Source organism: Macrosteles quadrilineatus, unplaced genomic scaffold, assembly GCF_028750875.1.
Source record: "Macrosteles quadrilineatus isolate MER2022 unplaced genomic scaffold, UCM_ALF_1.0 Scaffold_1__1_contigs__length_201487025, whole genome shotgun sequence".
In the NCBI taxonomy this organism is placed as follows: domain Eukaryota; kingdom Metazoa; phylum Arthropoda; class Insecta; order Hemiptera; family Cicadellidae; genus Macrosteles; species Macrosteles quadrilineatus.
Genome location: NW_026542594.1, coordinates 137014895 through 137032449, shown reverse-complemented (window position 1 = coordinate 137032449; position 17555 = coordinate 137014895).

Below are 17555 nucleotides of genomic sequence, written 5' to 3'. Positions count from 1 at the left end.
GATAGAATGTATGCTACAATAAGTGTTTATCATGAGATATGACCGGGTCAAGAACATAAGGTTCCCGGGCTGCCGATGTAGTTCGTCCCTTGAGTACGCGCTGTTGCCAACTGAAGCTATCCCTTGGGACTCAAACATTTACGATGAATCCAGCCTCGTCCTCTTTCTCCATCATAAAATAAAACGCTTTGGAAGGATATTTATGTATTTATAATCGTGTAGTACATTAGTAACAAATATTTTAATGAAGTAAGCATATTAATTTTTTTTAAATGTGTGCCGTAACTGTATTGTTTAAGACTGGTAATTATAATAGAGATTTTAAGATTCCAATCTCACGTTTGAATATTCAATCTTGTAAAAATGTCAGAGAGCATAACATATATATAATATATATATATATATATATATAATATATATATATAAATATATATATATGTAAATATATATATATATATTTACATTAAATTAAAAACTTTTATTTTTAAGAATTCAACAACAGGATTAATGGGAAAAAATATATTAGGATTTTATTTAGAAGTTCGTCATTAATTAAGGCCACCAAAAGGGTTTAAATTTGCCTAATTAAACTTTGGCACGGTATTTAAATGAGTCGAAATTATTTAAGCGTTTTATTTCGGTTACACATTCGATGAACATTGTTTCAATTAACTGTGAAGAGAAACTACAATTTCTAAGATCATGTTGTATACTTCGTCGTTAACCGAGTCTGATACTTAATAAAGTTGTTGTAGAGCCTGGCTGCGTTACATTAACGTTCCTGTTAGATTATGACACCTTTATGCAATATTAAATAATAAAAAGCTCTCATATGGATTTCATATTTATCTTTCTGTGCTAATTGATATTTCTAATATTATATCGTATTCCCCTAGGTTTAAAACTATTTTCCCTCGATTGTGATATAAATATTAGAATGTAAAACGTTAATTTCATTGAAACTTCTCGTAATTTGATTTGATGTCGATTCCACAAGATTAAAATTAAAACGATGAATTTGGTTTGACACTGTATTGCAGAGACATCTTTTTTTACTTTGAAATACATTTAAATAGTGATTTTTTTTGTTGATTGTTTGTTTGTCTGTGAAGCTATAGTGATACATTTATATAATAATATAATAACTTCACACGCATCCCCCATCAGCTAAATGCTACTCAGCTTACAGCTAAGTAGCGCTGAGGAACTTAAGCTCTGTAATTACTTAGGTATGGTTGTATATATTCTCTGCAGAGAACCAAGCAACACGTGTTTCAAGCCCTTTAAAACCCGAATTATACGCGGGTTGTACCAAAGGAAAGGTTATTGGTAATATATGTGTAGGTTTTATTTGTATTTTAAAAATATTTATGTTAATTGGGTCAAAAAATGGGAATTCAACTCTTCTTATAGAGATTTAACATGCGACTAATTCAATATATTAATAGACAAGCATGTTTATTGAAAACCTTTTTCTCAGTTCCTGTGCATCGCAGAAAAAATCTACGCATACTGTTAGAAAGGGGTTTCCTGTTGATGTGCGTAATCTCTTTATAAAAATTAATATAGGTACAAAAATGAGCACAAAAATCAATTTAAAATTCAAACTTATTAACGCGGGCCTTATGGGTTACCATGCTGGTGACAAATCAACAACGAAATGTAAACAAAAATCAAAACATTTTGGAGAAATTCCAATTACATGTTTTATTTACAGCTTGGGGTTAAAACACAGTAGTCTGTACATAACATATTTGTGTTCGAGTTTACAACCATTGGATGACGTCTAGTACAATTAAATACAAATACAATTTCCTAGGTAGCCAAGGGAGTAAAGTGTTTACCTATAGATCAGAAGGCTGCTGGTTCGATCCCAAATGTTTAGACAATTCTGGACCCAAAACACTAGTTTTCCGTGGGCTACCGAATATTGAGACGTTGATGCTCTCTAACACAATACCTCCGATAGATCCCGCCAATATTATTTATTGCAATATATAATTTTGAACGAATAAACCTGAGACATGAAAAATATTTCAAACAGCTGTAAGAATAAAGTGAGACAGATTTTTAGCAAGTACACTTTATCTGAAGAGACTAATGCGTCAGAAGTTTGACGTATCTAGTTCTTACACAAATTAGCGGGAGGGGAGCCAAAACTTATCTTTAATCTAATCGAAGTTGATAGCTGATCCAACTAGAGCAAGCTTCAACATAGAGCATTTCATTTTCAATAAGCAGACTATTGTAGTGGTAGTAACCTACTTTTAGTGACTTAATTATGATATTAAATTGTGAAGATTCAGTTTATTGATTTTTATCTTGCGTTTTGAGTTAGTGTATTTTAAACAAAGAGTTGAGTAAATATGTATTGAGCCGTCCCCTCACACCGTCCCCAGACGAGCAACTAGTGGAAGCATGCCTCCATAGTGACAGTGCGAGTGGTCACCCCACATCCCTAACTAAAATCTGAAAGGCCGTGGGAGAACTTAAAACAAAAAAAAAAGATTGGAAAAACCGCCTATAATTTGTTTAAAAAATTCAAAACACAACAATAACAATAATGTCAGCTTTCCAAAGAATTATTAAAATGTTTTAAATAACACAGGTCTACCCTTCTTAACTCACAATACTGGTACCTGGAAAACATTATGCCTAACAATAAATAAATAGGTCGGTAACTGAACAATTTTAACCTTTAAATAAACTATACCAACCTCTTAAAAAAATAAATAAATAAATAACTAATGATTAGCAAACAAATAGCTAAATATTATAATTTATGGAGCCTCTTTAAAAATTGAAAGTCTTTAAATTTTTCATTAAATAATGGAATTCCATTTAAATGGTTTTAAAATTGCCGGGTGGTGAACCCCTTGCAGCAAGCAGTTCGGTCCAAACTACCGAGGTCCCCGGAGAAACAGGGCAGTTGGCAGCCCAAGGAGGTTGAAGGTTGATTGTTCCCCCAGGCGACCCTCTCCAAGCACAGAAGCTGGATGAAACCTCCCATCCGTCCCGGATGGGAGGTTTCATCCAGCTATTTTAGTGGTAGTACTCTGATTTTCCTATATTTAAGAACATGTTTCTCATAAATTGCTCAGATGTCTGTTTATAATATATATTTATTGTAGACATAGCCGTGACGGATATGTGTTGTTGTCTTTTATTTCCTGCACCAAAAAACAATGGACCAACAAGTAAATCATCCAATAAGCAACTTTGATCGGATTAATGTAAACATTGTCCAAAAGAAAAGCATAAGACATATCTTTGACATCGATACACATAATTTTAAATAGTATTGAACTGGCTTTATAAGGCGTGAAGTGTTCTCTTGTTTAGTTTATGAAACTATATACCTAGTTTTTGTATCATTTATCAAAGCAAAGGTTCACAAAAATAAACAATAATCGTGAATATGCCTAGCAGTAAAGTTGATTTCACTGTCTTGCCTGGAAATTCATGAAACCAAATAAAAAGGCCCTGGTCCAAGTAAACTTGCAGGGAAGAATTTCAGGAAAATAATTCATCTCAGATTGAATAAATAAAAAAAAATTTTCAGCTTTAAATTTTATGTAAGGTCTAACGAAGAAAACATTTGGGCTTTTTCTGGTAGCTTTCGTGAATAAAAAAAAAACTTTTAGAGTTTGTTGAGTTACAATAAGGAAATCAATAATCTGCTTAACAACCCATGGTGAAAGATTTTGGAGTATACAATCTTCTTAAAAACTATTCGTTAATTTAAGAAAAGATTGTTATTTTTGACAAAAGAGGATTCTATCAAGTTGTCTTTAATGCACAGTTAGGCTGGTGCCAAGAGACATTAGGCAGGGTTTCAAGCCTATAGATGGATTTTACAAAAGCTTTTATGGACATACTCATCAAAGATATTTATGATATATCTCTTAAAAGTAAGTTTAATAGTTTCTAGCTATACAAATGCTTTTCATGTATTAATATAACATAAAATTATTACTAAAACTAAATTTTATCCATGCCTCCTCAGAAAAAATAGCTTATATACTTTCTCCACGGAAATAAAGGGATTATGTAGTAAATAAAAATACAAATAATAGTTTAAATACCTTTTATGTCTTCAATCCTAGTCGTCTTTTTCTGATGACTATAGTTTCGGGGTAATCTATCCCGTTGTCAAATCTGCTGTCTTGTTTATTACTGTTAAAAGTATTGGTTGTTACATTCCACATGTAGTTCATACACACACTGTCCCAAGATACATTTATATTCACACGAAACATTTAACATTTAATACTTTTGGCTGGCCTAAACAAATAACTACTAACATCGTGCGGACCGGTACACTGACTGATGCATGTTATCCGATACCCTGGAGACGTTGTATTATGTTAAATTGGAAATACGATTACATTATAGCGTATCGTAGCAAATCAATCCACCTGTATTTTTCCTCTCCTGTATTTAAAACATCCAACAATATACTTTTTAAATCTTAAAACTCAGTTATAAATTGCAGTTCTGTGCAATTTACTTGATTATAGGCCTTACACGATTTAGTTAGTCATACGAGTTCCATTGATTCCGTTACATATCTCAGCATACCTTGTTTTTATAATTTTAGGCAATAATTTGAATGTTTTTTTAGCTTTTAACCTTTTTCTGTTATTAGTTTTTCATTCGTTTCTCTTTCTTATCAATAAATTATTTACATTAAACATTTATATTGTTCTCAGTTTTTAATATGAAAATCCCTGTTGCTTTCAGTCAGACAATATACTTATCTTCATAATAGATTTGCATTAGTTTTGCATCTGAACGAGTAGGCCGTCTATTATATATTACGTAAGCACTTAACGGTTTATGTTCAGCACCTCCTTAACTTAAAGCTTTAGTCTGGGTAACACAGTGCTGTTCGGTGTAGACTCTAATTTAGTATTTTTGTATATATTTAAAATAAGTTGTTTATGGTAGTAATCCCTTTTTACTTCTAAATTAAATTAAAGCTATGTCCAAACCTGTTATAAATATGAGAAATGTCATGTAAACTATTTAATGATTAAATTAATTACCATTCATCAATTGACAAGCAAAAATTGTCCCTTACCACATTTTTTATTTTGTATTTTTCTTAGCCACCGGTATAATTAAATGTATTTGATGATACACTTTGCCACATATATATTTTACTACAAATTTTCGGCCCATGAATTAAAAATATTAGAAGTAAGAGATTTAGGGTAAAAATAAAGCTTTGGATCTCAGTGGGCAAAGGTGCGGCTAGACAATGGGTGACGACATTTATTTGCCACAGAAACCTTAATAAATCAGTTCTGCACCATACAGGAGCTGGCGTAGCTCGGAGATCATTGAGGATGTTTAACATTAAAATATTATTATGATAAAATTACTTATATTTAAATTAACAGCTTTTCATGTTTTATAAACCGAACGTGGTACATCCTTGCGCAGATCTGAATCGTTAAATAAAGCACTAAAGTCGTTTATCGAACGTGTATATGTTAGTCTGATTAAAGAACCATAATAGACAAAAATGAAATTTGTTGTATTGCAGAAATATGTACTCTAACCTGCATATACAATAATTACTTCAGTGAAAATCGTGGCACTGGCGTAAGACATTGGATGTTGCAGCAAGACAGCACATTTAGTCTACATAACGATAACAATACAAAATGGCCTACTAATTGGCCACTAAGAACACAGGCAATGGCGAGTGTTGAGAAGTGTTACGATCTAAGTTCCTTTTATGGAGCGCTTTAGTGATGTTTAAGAGCCATCAACAAGACGTTACGTACATCAGTTATATCCCGGTTTAATGCATAATTGGATAAAGTTGTAGAGAATGTTATTTATCATCACAATAATGGTTAGCAAATTGTACACAATGTTGTTGTACGTAATCAGCACTACACTTTAATAAACATGTATATCAAAAACATTGTACCCGCATAATTACGATTTACATTACTTAAATTTTTTGAAGTTTTATATTCTTTAAGTAGACCATACATTTTAAATACTTTTATATAGCGTATCAAGTAAATGTTGGGGATGTAAAAATAGTTTCTATGTCTCAGTTAAAAAATGAATGAACGTGTAATAATTTCTCAAGAATGTTAAACTTAATTTGAAGTTATTAAGCGATTACGATTTTTGTGGTGGAACTAAAATAGCCTCATATCGTGTTTGAAATCAATAGAAAATCACTTATTGCTTTCAGATAATATATTTGATATTGCATTTCTAATGTGAAATTAAATCTGAGTTTGATTAGACTTATCTAGATTTTAGGTTCACTAATGTACATTAATTACTTAAACAACGTCTACGAATATTAGCTTGCTGTACAAAAAGTATACCATAACCATATTTTTCCAGACGGAAAATAAAGGATCAACACTGTTTTGAAATTTGGAAATGTACCAAAAATCCATACTCTAAAGGCTCTAAAAAGACATTAATGAATATGTTAATTTGATTATATATCCAAACTAACCTTCTTGGAACTTCTTTATCAATCGTTATGTTTATGTTCCTTTGTATGGGTGTTTCTCTTCCCTTCTTCTACAATTAGTTAAGCTCTACATCTTCATAAAAGCACGTAAAATCCGCAAATATTATTGAAAATTACTTAATATGCCCGAGTTTTTTTTAATACTTTTGTTCAAAAGAAAGTAACATTATCTCAGTTCCATGTTTACCCTGAAGTTTTGATTAAAAAAATAGTAACTAAAATTTAGTTATACATTAGTAAAAAGTATATCTGAAACACGTCATAATAATGACGAGCAGTGGGCCTGTCCTACGTACAATCATCTAGTAAACAGTTAAAATTGTATGTAATACAGAACAGCTAGTTCATACGCATAGTTACAAATTATGGCAGTTTTAATGTGTGTACGTGACCATCTATTTTACACCCAATTATAGACCTATTCAATACAATTCTAATATGCATTTTTAATCCGATAAAAAAAAACTGCAATTTTGTTAATGAGAAAAGGTTTTAGGTGAGTATTGATATTGGTGGCCGATTTGCACACCGGTTATAAGGACAGTGAGTACGTACCACCTTCTATTGCGTACTATCACTTACCGTACCTTATTTTACCTAGTGGCCACTGAAACCTTAAGAGGTTTCTGGCCTCTTATTCTCCTCTATCACCTATCTCTTCCAATGCACAGTATAGATCACAGTGTAGATAATATGTCTTTAATTACTTGGTCTGTTCACTTCATTCTTGATCTTCCAAGTAGTCGTCTACATTATGGTTCTCCACGGAATACACTGTTAACAGTTAATGTATCTTCTCTTCCCCACGCATGGCCTGCCCATCTTAGCCATTCACTTTTGGGAAGCACTACTATATCTAGATGTGTATACACTTCTCTTAACTACTTTTTTTTGTCTTCATCGTTGACCAACATTATCGGATAGATTGCGTCAATTAATTACTATATACAAATTTATACAAAACTAATATTTACAACACTACAAAAACATTGTGTCATGGCGGTTTGGATTAGACTTATTTGAATATTCCTCAGGGTGGAAAGAGCGGCTTCCCCCAGCTCGGCCAACGAGTACAATGGCCTTTTCAACAGTGCTTTAAGGAGGGTCTTTTTGAAAGGCTTAATCTTCAAGTCTCTTATCGTTTTAGGAAGTGAGTTAAAAATCCTAATAGCATACCGTGGGTAGCATTTCAGAGATCTGCTTAGACGACATCGGGGCATATCTAAGTCTACTGCATTCCGTGTCTCATAAGTATGCTGGTCTCTCCTTCTGTCAAAGTCTGTTTCCTTTTCTTTCAGAAGACCTTGGATGTTGTAAACATACTGGCTGACCGCAGTAAGTACTTGTCGTTCTTCAAAAATCGGGCGACAGTGGTCATAGTATCCCACAATAATCAAGTAATCACCCGAAGTGCCATCTTTTGCAGTAGTAAAACCTGATGCGTGGCTGGACAGTGACCCCACAGGACCAAGCCGTATGTTATATGACTGTGAAAGAGGGCGTGGTAAACATTTATCAGATAAGGCAGAGTGATTTCTGATCTCAGTTTTCTCAGAAGATAGATTCTGTGGGAAAGTTTCACACATACCTTTTCTATATGGGAATTCCAGTTACATTTGGAGTCTATCCAAAAGCCGAGTAGTTTTACTGGGTCCTCCTCCTCCACCAGTTAACCCTGTAGTAGTAACCTGTAGTTAGGCTACAGATCAGAGATTGGATTTTATCCTCATTGATTTTAAGCTGAATAGCATTAAACCAATCCTTGGCCTGGGATAGCAGGTATTTCATATCTTCCAACCTTAATTTTCTTGAAATGGCCCATATTTTTCCCCACACTCTATTCTCAAATCCAGCAATAATATATTTCGGTTCTTTGGTCAGTGACCAAGTTTCTGAACCATATAGTACTACTGGAATAGTTATGGTAAGTTTGAATCGATTTTTGTATCTACTGATACCCTGCAGCAGATTTGGACTTCACTAGTAAGTTTTCTAGAGACTCACTACAGCTGTAGATATTTTTAATAGGCCTGCTAACGAAAGTTTTGGTATGCCGACATAATATACTTTCGAACATAAACAAACTAACTACCATCACCTTATATCTCAACCGATAAAGTGCGTTTGCTAAAAAATAATTCCAAAACATTCGTTAAATTTTTCATACCAGGATGAACTTATACTTACGCAATAGTATATTACCGTACGTGACTAGTCCGGAAAATAGGTGTTTACTGGACGATTGTGGTTGTTCCCGTGCGATACCAAGTTGAGTACGGGATTACCATACGAGTCCGGTAAACATATTTTGGACGAGTGACGTACGATATTTTACACCATACTACTAAATCCGTACAAATCCTTATATGTTACCACCGACTAAAGGACTATCAAACACTAGTCATAACCTCTAAGAGAGGTTATATTTTTGTTTATAAACTAACAAAAATAATAGCTAATGTAACGTAATGTAATAGCTATTTACCTTACATGTGTAGTAAGAGCGTTTTTACATCACGCAGGTGAATGTTGTGCATTCGAGCGGAAGCGAGTTACATAATTCACCTAAGTGATGTAAATACGCACTTGTGTAACGTGTAACGTACACGATTTTACCTGACCTGACAATATACAGGGGGTTAGGTAAAACATTTTTCATTATTCATTTCACTTATCTTTTAACAGTAAACAAAAGCTTTTACAAACAAAAGCTAGGATAGGAAAATTCTTTAAAGCGTAACAATAAAATTCAAGCGCGCAGCTGATTTCTAGGGTTGAACGTCGTCGGCTCTATAGAGGTATATTTTTTTTAAGTTGAGCACTCAATGTTATTTAAATGGGTTTCCTTCACCGAGTGCGTTTTTGAAACTTTACTTCACTCGTGAATTGAAGAAGTTGTATACATCACACTTGGGACAGGGAAATTTAATATGGCGGGTTAGGTAAATAGCTATTTCTTTATGCATTTCACTAATTTTAACAGTAACGTTCTTTTACAACACAAGTATCATGAAAATCCGTCAATTAATTAGTTGATGTGAATAAAAAACACCCAAATTTGTAATATTTAAGATATCTGAATTAAATATAAACAAGTTGAACCAATATATCTATATTGGTTGTTTTAAAACATAGACAATGAATGATCAAATCCAATTATATAAATACCATTAAAACAATTATTATTTATATCAACGATTATGTTTCAATTCAATTGAGTTGTGCCACAGTGAAAACAAACAGTTGGAAGAGACAGATCCGACAGGCGGATGACGACCGTGAGATGATAAGCGCTACGTCGTCAATCACGTTAATCTCCCATCGAACCTACAGCCAGTGTATCATCACATAAAACCTACTGCCAGTATAAAATCACATCAAACCTAGAGCTGGTGAAAATCACATGAAACCTAGAGCCAGTGTAAAAACACATCAAACCTAAAGCCAGTATAAAATCACATCAAAGCTAAAGCTTGATTGGGCTTTAGAGGGTTCGTGACAGGAAGTTAAAAAATATTAAAAATATCTAGGAAATATAAAAATATATGAGACTTGACTTGAATGCGGTACTGGACTTGTACGTTGTAAAGTCATAGCAGTCCTTCTCAAAATACAACTATTTAAACTGACCAATCGGAGGAGGAAAAGTATCGTTTGACAGAGAACAAATAAGAAAATGTTGTATACAAGTGGAATTTTGTCCAACATTCGCTTTTGTCATTAAATTCCAAAATTGTTTTCATGGTTCTCATGTTGATGTGAAATACAATTAATTATGTTAATTAATCAGAATTGTAATCAAAACCAGCAACTCCATCAAGCCAATAAGATGCTAATATCGTATTTACACGAGCCTTTGAACCTGGTAGATTGATTACATTTTCCTTATTCAAGCCAACTGAGGTTTTACATAGAACTGCATTGTTTTATAGTTTATCTAGCATCTCTACCTAGCAAAAGTAAATCTTAAGGACAAATAATTTAAGGACAAAAAATTTGTCCTTAAGATTTACTTTTGCTAGGTAGAGATGCTAGATAAACTATAAAACAATGCAGTTCTATGTAAAACCTCAGTTGGCTTGAATAAGGAAAATGTAATCAATCTACCAGGTTCAAAGGCTCGTGTAAATACGATATTAGCATCTTATTGGCTTGATGGAGTTGCTGGTTTTGATTACAATTCTGATTAATTAACATAAGCAATGTTGGTGTTGCAGAATGGGAAAATTTCATTTTAAACTTTTGTAGTAAATGCAGCAAGTAAAAAATTAAAATAACAAAAGCGGCTTTTCATATGTTTATTGTTTTATACACTGCAACTATAGTATTTCTCGTAATAATAAGTTTTAAAGCTTGTTTTTATGTATACAGGGTGTCCCACGAGAGGTGTCTCAAATTGATTACGGGATAACGGCTTAACGTACAAGGATGAAATTAAATTATTTCCCACTAAATCAACCCCAAGGAAAAACGTAAAAATATTTTTAACTTTTTTCAAATACAGGGTGTGCCAAAAACTGAGGGTCACTAGTTCGAATCTCGGAATTTTCAAATGTAAACATATGTCACGTTATACATCATTTTAAAGGTATTTGATAGACAAACATTTTGGCGAAAACCAAAATTAGTTATCTTTTTCCGTTTCAAAATGGCGGCAGTTTTTTTGAAAGAAATCTATATTTTTTTAATACTCTGTATTTCCTATACCAATGCATTTAACACTTCTCCGGTTGCATTTTCTTACTTGTTATGAAATTAGCTTTACTGTGATATGCAACAAGTAACGGTTTTTTGAAATAATAAAAATTCCAAAAAAATTTATTTTTGAAAATTTACAAATGCTCATTGTTCAAAATTTTCAAATAGCAACATATGTCAAGTGGCACATCATTGTATAGGTTTTTCAATTCCTAACAACTTTGTATTTTACACTTACTTCGTATCTCTTTTAGTTTTTGTGTAAATAACAAAAAACCTAATTTTCCTATATCAAATGCATGTTATTTGGGTTTGACACTAAAGGCTTCATTTCATTTAGTGTTGAACCATGTCAAACCCAAATAACATGCATTTGATATAGGAAAATTAGGTTTTTTGTTATTTACACAAAAACTAAAAGAGATACGAAGTAAGTGTAAATTAAAAAGTTGTTAGGAATTGAAAAACCTATAAAATGATGTGCCACTTGACATATGTTGCTATTTGAAAATTTTGAACAATGAGCATTTGCAAATTTTCAAAAATAATTTTTTTTGGAATTTTTATTATTTCAAAAAACCGTTACTTGTTGCATATCACAGTAAAGCTAATTTCATAACGAGTAAGAAAATGCAACCGGAGAAGTGCTAAATGCATTGGTATAGGAAATACAGAGTATTAAAAAAATATAGATTTATTTCAAAAAAACTGCCGCCATTTTGAAACGGAAAAAGATAATTAATTTCTGTTTTCACCAAAATGTTTGTCTATTTAATACCTTTAAAATGATGTATAACATGACATATGTTTACATTTGAAAATTCCGAGATTCGAACTAGTGACCCTCAGTTTTTGGCACACCCTGTATTTGAAAAAAGTTAAAAATATTTTTACGTTTTTCCTTGGGGTTGATTTAGTGGGAAATAATTTAATTTCATCCTTGTACGTTAAGCCGTTTTCCAGTAATCGATTTGAGACACCTCTCGAGAGACGCCCTGTATAAAGTCTAATTATTTTATTATTGTTACATTTAAAGAAAATGTTTATATATTTAAAAGGGAGATATTTATGAATTCTGTCTACTCTTAAGCAGCAATATGCCTCGCATAAACACAAGGGTCGAATATGTTGATTGGGTCGAAAATCGAAATTAAACTTTTCTTATGGAGATTGAACAAGGGGCCAAATTTTAAATCTTACGACAGCCACCCTCACCATACTACTGGACTGATTTACACGCGGGTTGTACAAAAAGAAAGGTTATCGGTCCTATATTTGCAGGTTTTATTAGAATTTTGAGAATATTAATAATTAATTAGGTCAAAAATGGAAATTCAACTTTTCTTATAAATATTAAACATAGGGCTAATCTATCTATATTATACGCTACATTTATTATACTTAAAACTAGGTGAAACCCGTCGAGATTGACGGTCACTTTGAAGGGTTACGTTAATTCAACTAACTGCAATAAATTAGGTGAAATATACATATTTTGAGAATTTAGTATTATTTAAAGAGTAATAAGTGTAAAAACAATAATGATATTAATTTCGTTAGTTGCCAAATTTGGTTGATCATTCAATGATTACAATATTACCCATACTGTACGTCATCGGAGTTATTATTAGTATGTTATATGGTATCTCTTCATTTGGAAGAACCTTTAAATAGTATTAAAATCGTATTGGTGGATGTTTTGTAGTTAAATTAAACACTTCCGTGATTTCATCAGTGTAATATGATTTTATTAGAAAAGAAAATATTTTTTTGGGAAGACATATTCTAACTTCAAAGCATAGAAAACGTACTACTATAACCCAGAATGCCAACCGCATGGTAAAAAGCATTAAGTGTTTTGAGAGAGCTTTGCCTGTCAATCCGTAGGCAGCGCCACCAGCGTTGCTATGCTATTGCATGGCAACGCTGGTGGCGCTGCCTACGGATTGACAGGCAAAGCTCTCTCAAACCGCTTAATGCTTTTTACCATGCGGTTGGCATTCTCTTCAATGGGAGGTATATCCGTTACAGTGTAAGTTTGATTTTTCCTTCGTCACGTCGCGTCAGTTCATATCGTACTTCTGTGCCAATGAATAACCCTCTAGCATAGTTTTGAGAAATTGGTTGTGGGGTTACCGTACTGTTAAAGCTGGAATTCCTTGACATGGGGTATGTCAGTTAGTTGTCTCAGCCTCATCAATAACATAAAGTTGTCAATATAATCTCTCTACGGAATGTTAGGTGTAGTGGAATACTTGAAGTGAAGTTGGCTTTTATTCTTGAACTGTTAGGGGCCTCCTAGTTCATATGGTCTTGCGGCTTCATTGTCAACAAATAATGCAAATGACATAGCATTGGGACATTTCCTAAAAGCAAAAATACTGTAAATTGGCTGTTACGTATATATTGCCGTTTACATATTGTTAATCAACGTATCTTATAAAGGATTATGTGATCTAGTTTAAAAGGAAGGAAGGAAGGAGTTTGAAATGAGGCCCCAGGTTCGATCCCCGCCAAGTCACCAATGGATTTTATCTAAGTGATAATGCCGCAACCCCTAGGTCTAGCCTGAAGTAATGTGAAAAACAATCCCAGGTTCGTGCCTAGCCTCCTAGGACAAAAACAAAGTTTAAAAGGAATATGACCTTTCTGTCATGACAGTAGCTGCTTAAATAGTATTTTCTCTTTGTACCATATTTTACAGCCAAAATGTCGTGTTATTTTCAATAATTTTACCAAACCAGTGTGCCAAAGTCCGTAATATAGGCAGGTGCAAATAATTTGTCAAGATACCATATGAGGCAAGGTTTCTATGTTTTGATTTTATTAGACGCGATAAGAGCAGATATTTCTACATAAATATTTGATATGTGTGGAATAATATGATAAAATGTAGGAAAAAGTGATGAAAAAGGCAGACACCAACCCGTACAATACATAAAAGATAGTTCAATGAGAAATAATTTAAGAATTGCTGTGATAAAAGGATTTTCCACTGATTTCGTAATGGAACGTTATATTGCAAAACATGACATGATAAAGAAGAAAATCAATTTTGAAATCAGAAAATAACATTGCAAAATACTTATTTGGTGGAATTTAGTAACTCCCAATAAAATGTGTGTTGTTTGAAATACAATTTAAAAATGAACAGCTGTTTCATTGAAAAGAATTATTCACATGGCCAGAATGTAAACAACTCTGTGGAGGGATCTTTAAAGGCTTCTGGGGCAGAGTCCTAAGGGATTTTGCGTAGTTTTTCTTTTGATAACTCATCTACGGACCAAGACCTTTCTTTGGACACCTCTGCCAAGTTTCTACGCCCAGCCGGTTTCTCAAATCGGTGGGGACAACGTTTCCAATGAAATATTTAGATTTCCCCATGTTAATCTTAAGGGAGAACCTCCAATTTCGATGGCCTGTGGGGCAAAGCCCGAGGATTTGTATTACAGGAATTGGTGAAAGGGGGTGTCTACACAAAAAATACGTTATTTTGACACGTCATTTGTAAAAATCCGTCCATTATTAACGGAGGAGTAGTGTTTCGTAGTAATCGCCTTCACGTATTATATATAATTTTGACACGTCGTTTGTAAAAATCCGTCCATTATTAACGGAGGAGTAGTGTTTCGTAGTAATCGCCTTCACGTATTATATATAAGGATTATTGCAACATTACATTTTTGACAAAGTCCCTTGGGCTCTGCCCCAGTGGCTTTTAAAATTACTAAGTCATCCTTATAAAGAACATATTTGTTTACATTATGATCAGCTTTATAATTTAATTGCTGTTAATATTTTAGAATATTAGAACCGAGAAATTCTAGACAATTTGATATACTAAAAAGAAAATAAATTTTTAATGTTTAAATGTATTTTTTTTAAGAGAATTAACTGAATTAACAGTATGCTCCACTTCTTGAGAAATAATTTAAATAGCCGGTTTCCAAACTGTGGAAACATAGGAAAGTCATTGAACACAACCCAGAAGAAGAAATTGAAATAATGTTTATTTTTAGAATTTATAATCGTTATTATGGACAACCTAATGCGGCTATGAATGGGAAACATTGGTAGAAAATACTAAACAACAAGATCAGATTTCAAAAAATGATAAGATATTTATTTACAATAAATGTTTATTTTAACGAGCTGTTATGTACATCGTGAGTATTTCCATAATCTTTGAGCCGACTCTTTTAAAGTTATCGGAAATTATTTCTGATATTAGTTTTAAAATAACACCTGTATTACATGGCAATTGCTCGAATTCGAGCAACAGGTACACTGGTTCTTTATATTAATAGGCAAGCATGTTTGTTGGAAACATTTTTTCTCAGATCTTGTGCATCGCAGAGAAAATCTACGCATACTGTTAGAAATATATTTGCCTTCAGATGTGCATAATCGCTTTATAGATTAAAATATGCTCAAAAATACGCCTAAGCACAAAAAATGAATTTAATTTTTTTAATTAACATAGGCCTTATAGGCTGCCATGTTGGTGACGAAATAACAACACAAATAAACATAAAATCAAAACAAATGGAAGAAATTCCAATAACATGTTTTATTTACGGCGTGGGGTTAAAATAGAGAAGTTTGCACAATACACACATACTTTTGTTCGAGTTTTCGACCATATGGCAAGCTCTAATTTGAGATTATTTGTATGGATAGTTTTAATTATACTTCATAAATGGTATTAGAACGAACAATGTGGACAATTAATTATTGAGGTTTGTTCTTTCAATAAACACTTACATTCAAATTTATTTTGTGATAAAATAGGGGCTCTTAAATTTTCATACTAGCCCACTCATTTTAGTAAAATGGAATCTTTTAAGAAAGGATTCTGCGCGAATCTATTCAATGAGATCTAGAAATTGGATAAGGTCTGGAAATATAATCTAGATGCGAATGCTTAAGCTGCGTCGGCTTATACGTGATACATTTGTAGTATGATATTGGGTACACCGTAGTAAAGACCTCTGATCCCTCATTCCTGAAAAAATAACTTTTCCCTTCTAATCACAGGCAAAGAAATAATGCTGCAGTGATGGTATTTAAAAAAGCTTTTTTAACATATTTTTACTTAGACGTTCTTTAAAATTATTTTCTTTCACCTTTTAACTTTCTTTTATCATAAATGTTGATTGCTCTTGCAGCTTTACTAAGAATTAAAGGTGAACATGAGCACTATTAATTTACTCAACATAAAAAATAGCCGAGTGTACTTCTAAGTCAACACGCGGATTGCCATCAAGTCGTTGGGAAAGCCTGTCTTGCGTGCTTGTTGCTTTCAAAGGTTAACATGTACACTGCCTTTGTGACATAATGAGCATAAAATACGAACTTGTACATTACCTGAGTCTTACCGAATAACTTAACGAAAGCTATTTAATTTTATTGGAAAGAGTGATTTTAGCTATAGTAGTATAAGCCAATAGTAAACAACGATTAAATGACGACGTTATAACGCCCAGCCAATGATTTAAAAACAATGTGATTAAGAACGTTATAACACTGAAAATCATATAATTTCTGATTCAGCAGATGTAAGTTCAACCCACAAAGAAGTCGATATCGCCCTAGGGAATTGGTTCTCACTCATCGTTCATCTTTTGTCTGACCATTGCAGCTCGTCGGTCTATAGTCTGTTATTAGCGCTCGTGATTTTTGTTTTCCATGATCTATTGTTTCTAGTTTGAACTATGTGACATTTAGAACGTATTATCTGATGAAATCATTTCTTCAATTATTTAGAGACTGTTAGTAGTTAAGAAAACATATTTAGTATAACGTGTAATATAAAAATAGTATCCATTGCAGCTTTTTGTTACATCGAGGATATTAATGTGGCTTAATTGGAATTTGGGACGTGCGCTCTGTAAATTCTAAATGCTAAGTGTTTGTTGTAAGCTCACAACGCTTTTTAACCGATTAAAAATAGTACTATGTGTTCTAAACTATGATACGAATTTATTAGATTTAGTGTTATCGTTTCTGACTCTTATAACAGTAATTAAATATCCGAATTTGATTTTAAATTACCTTTTTAATACTTTGATGTGTTTATTGTCAGTTTAGAATCAATAAATGTTTATTTGCTTTCGAAATTGAAACATAATTGTTAATTTATATTTTTAATAGTTAACATTTCAAAACAAAACATATCTACAACGTGTACGATTATTAAATTTACTAAATTATAAAACAACAACAACGGTTAACACTAAGCAACATTTCGACTCATTATTTAAGAAACAAATTAATTACATTATAGATTCATTCATAAATTTCACTTGTTAAATATTCCTTGTTGTCTAAATTAAAAAGGCAT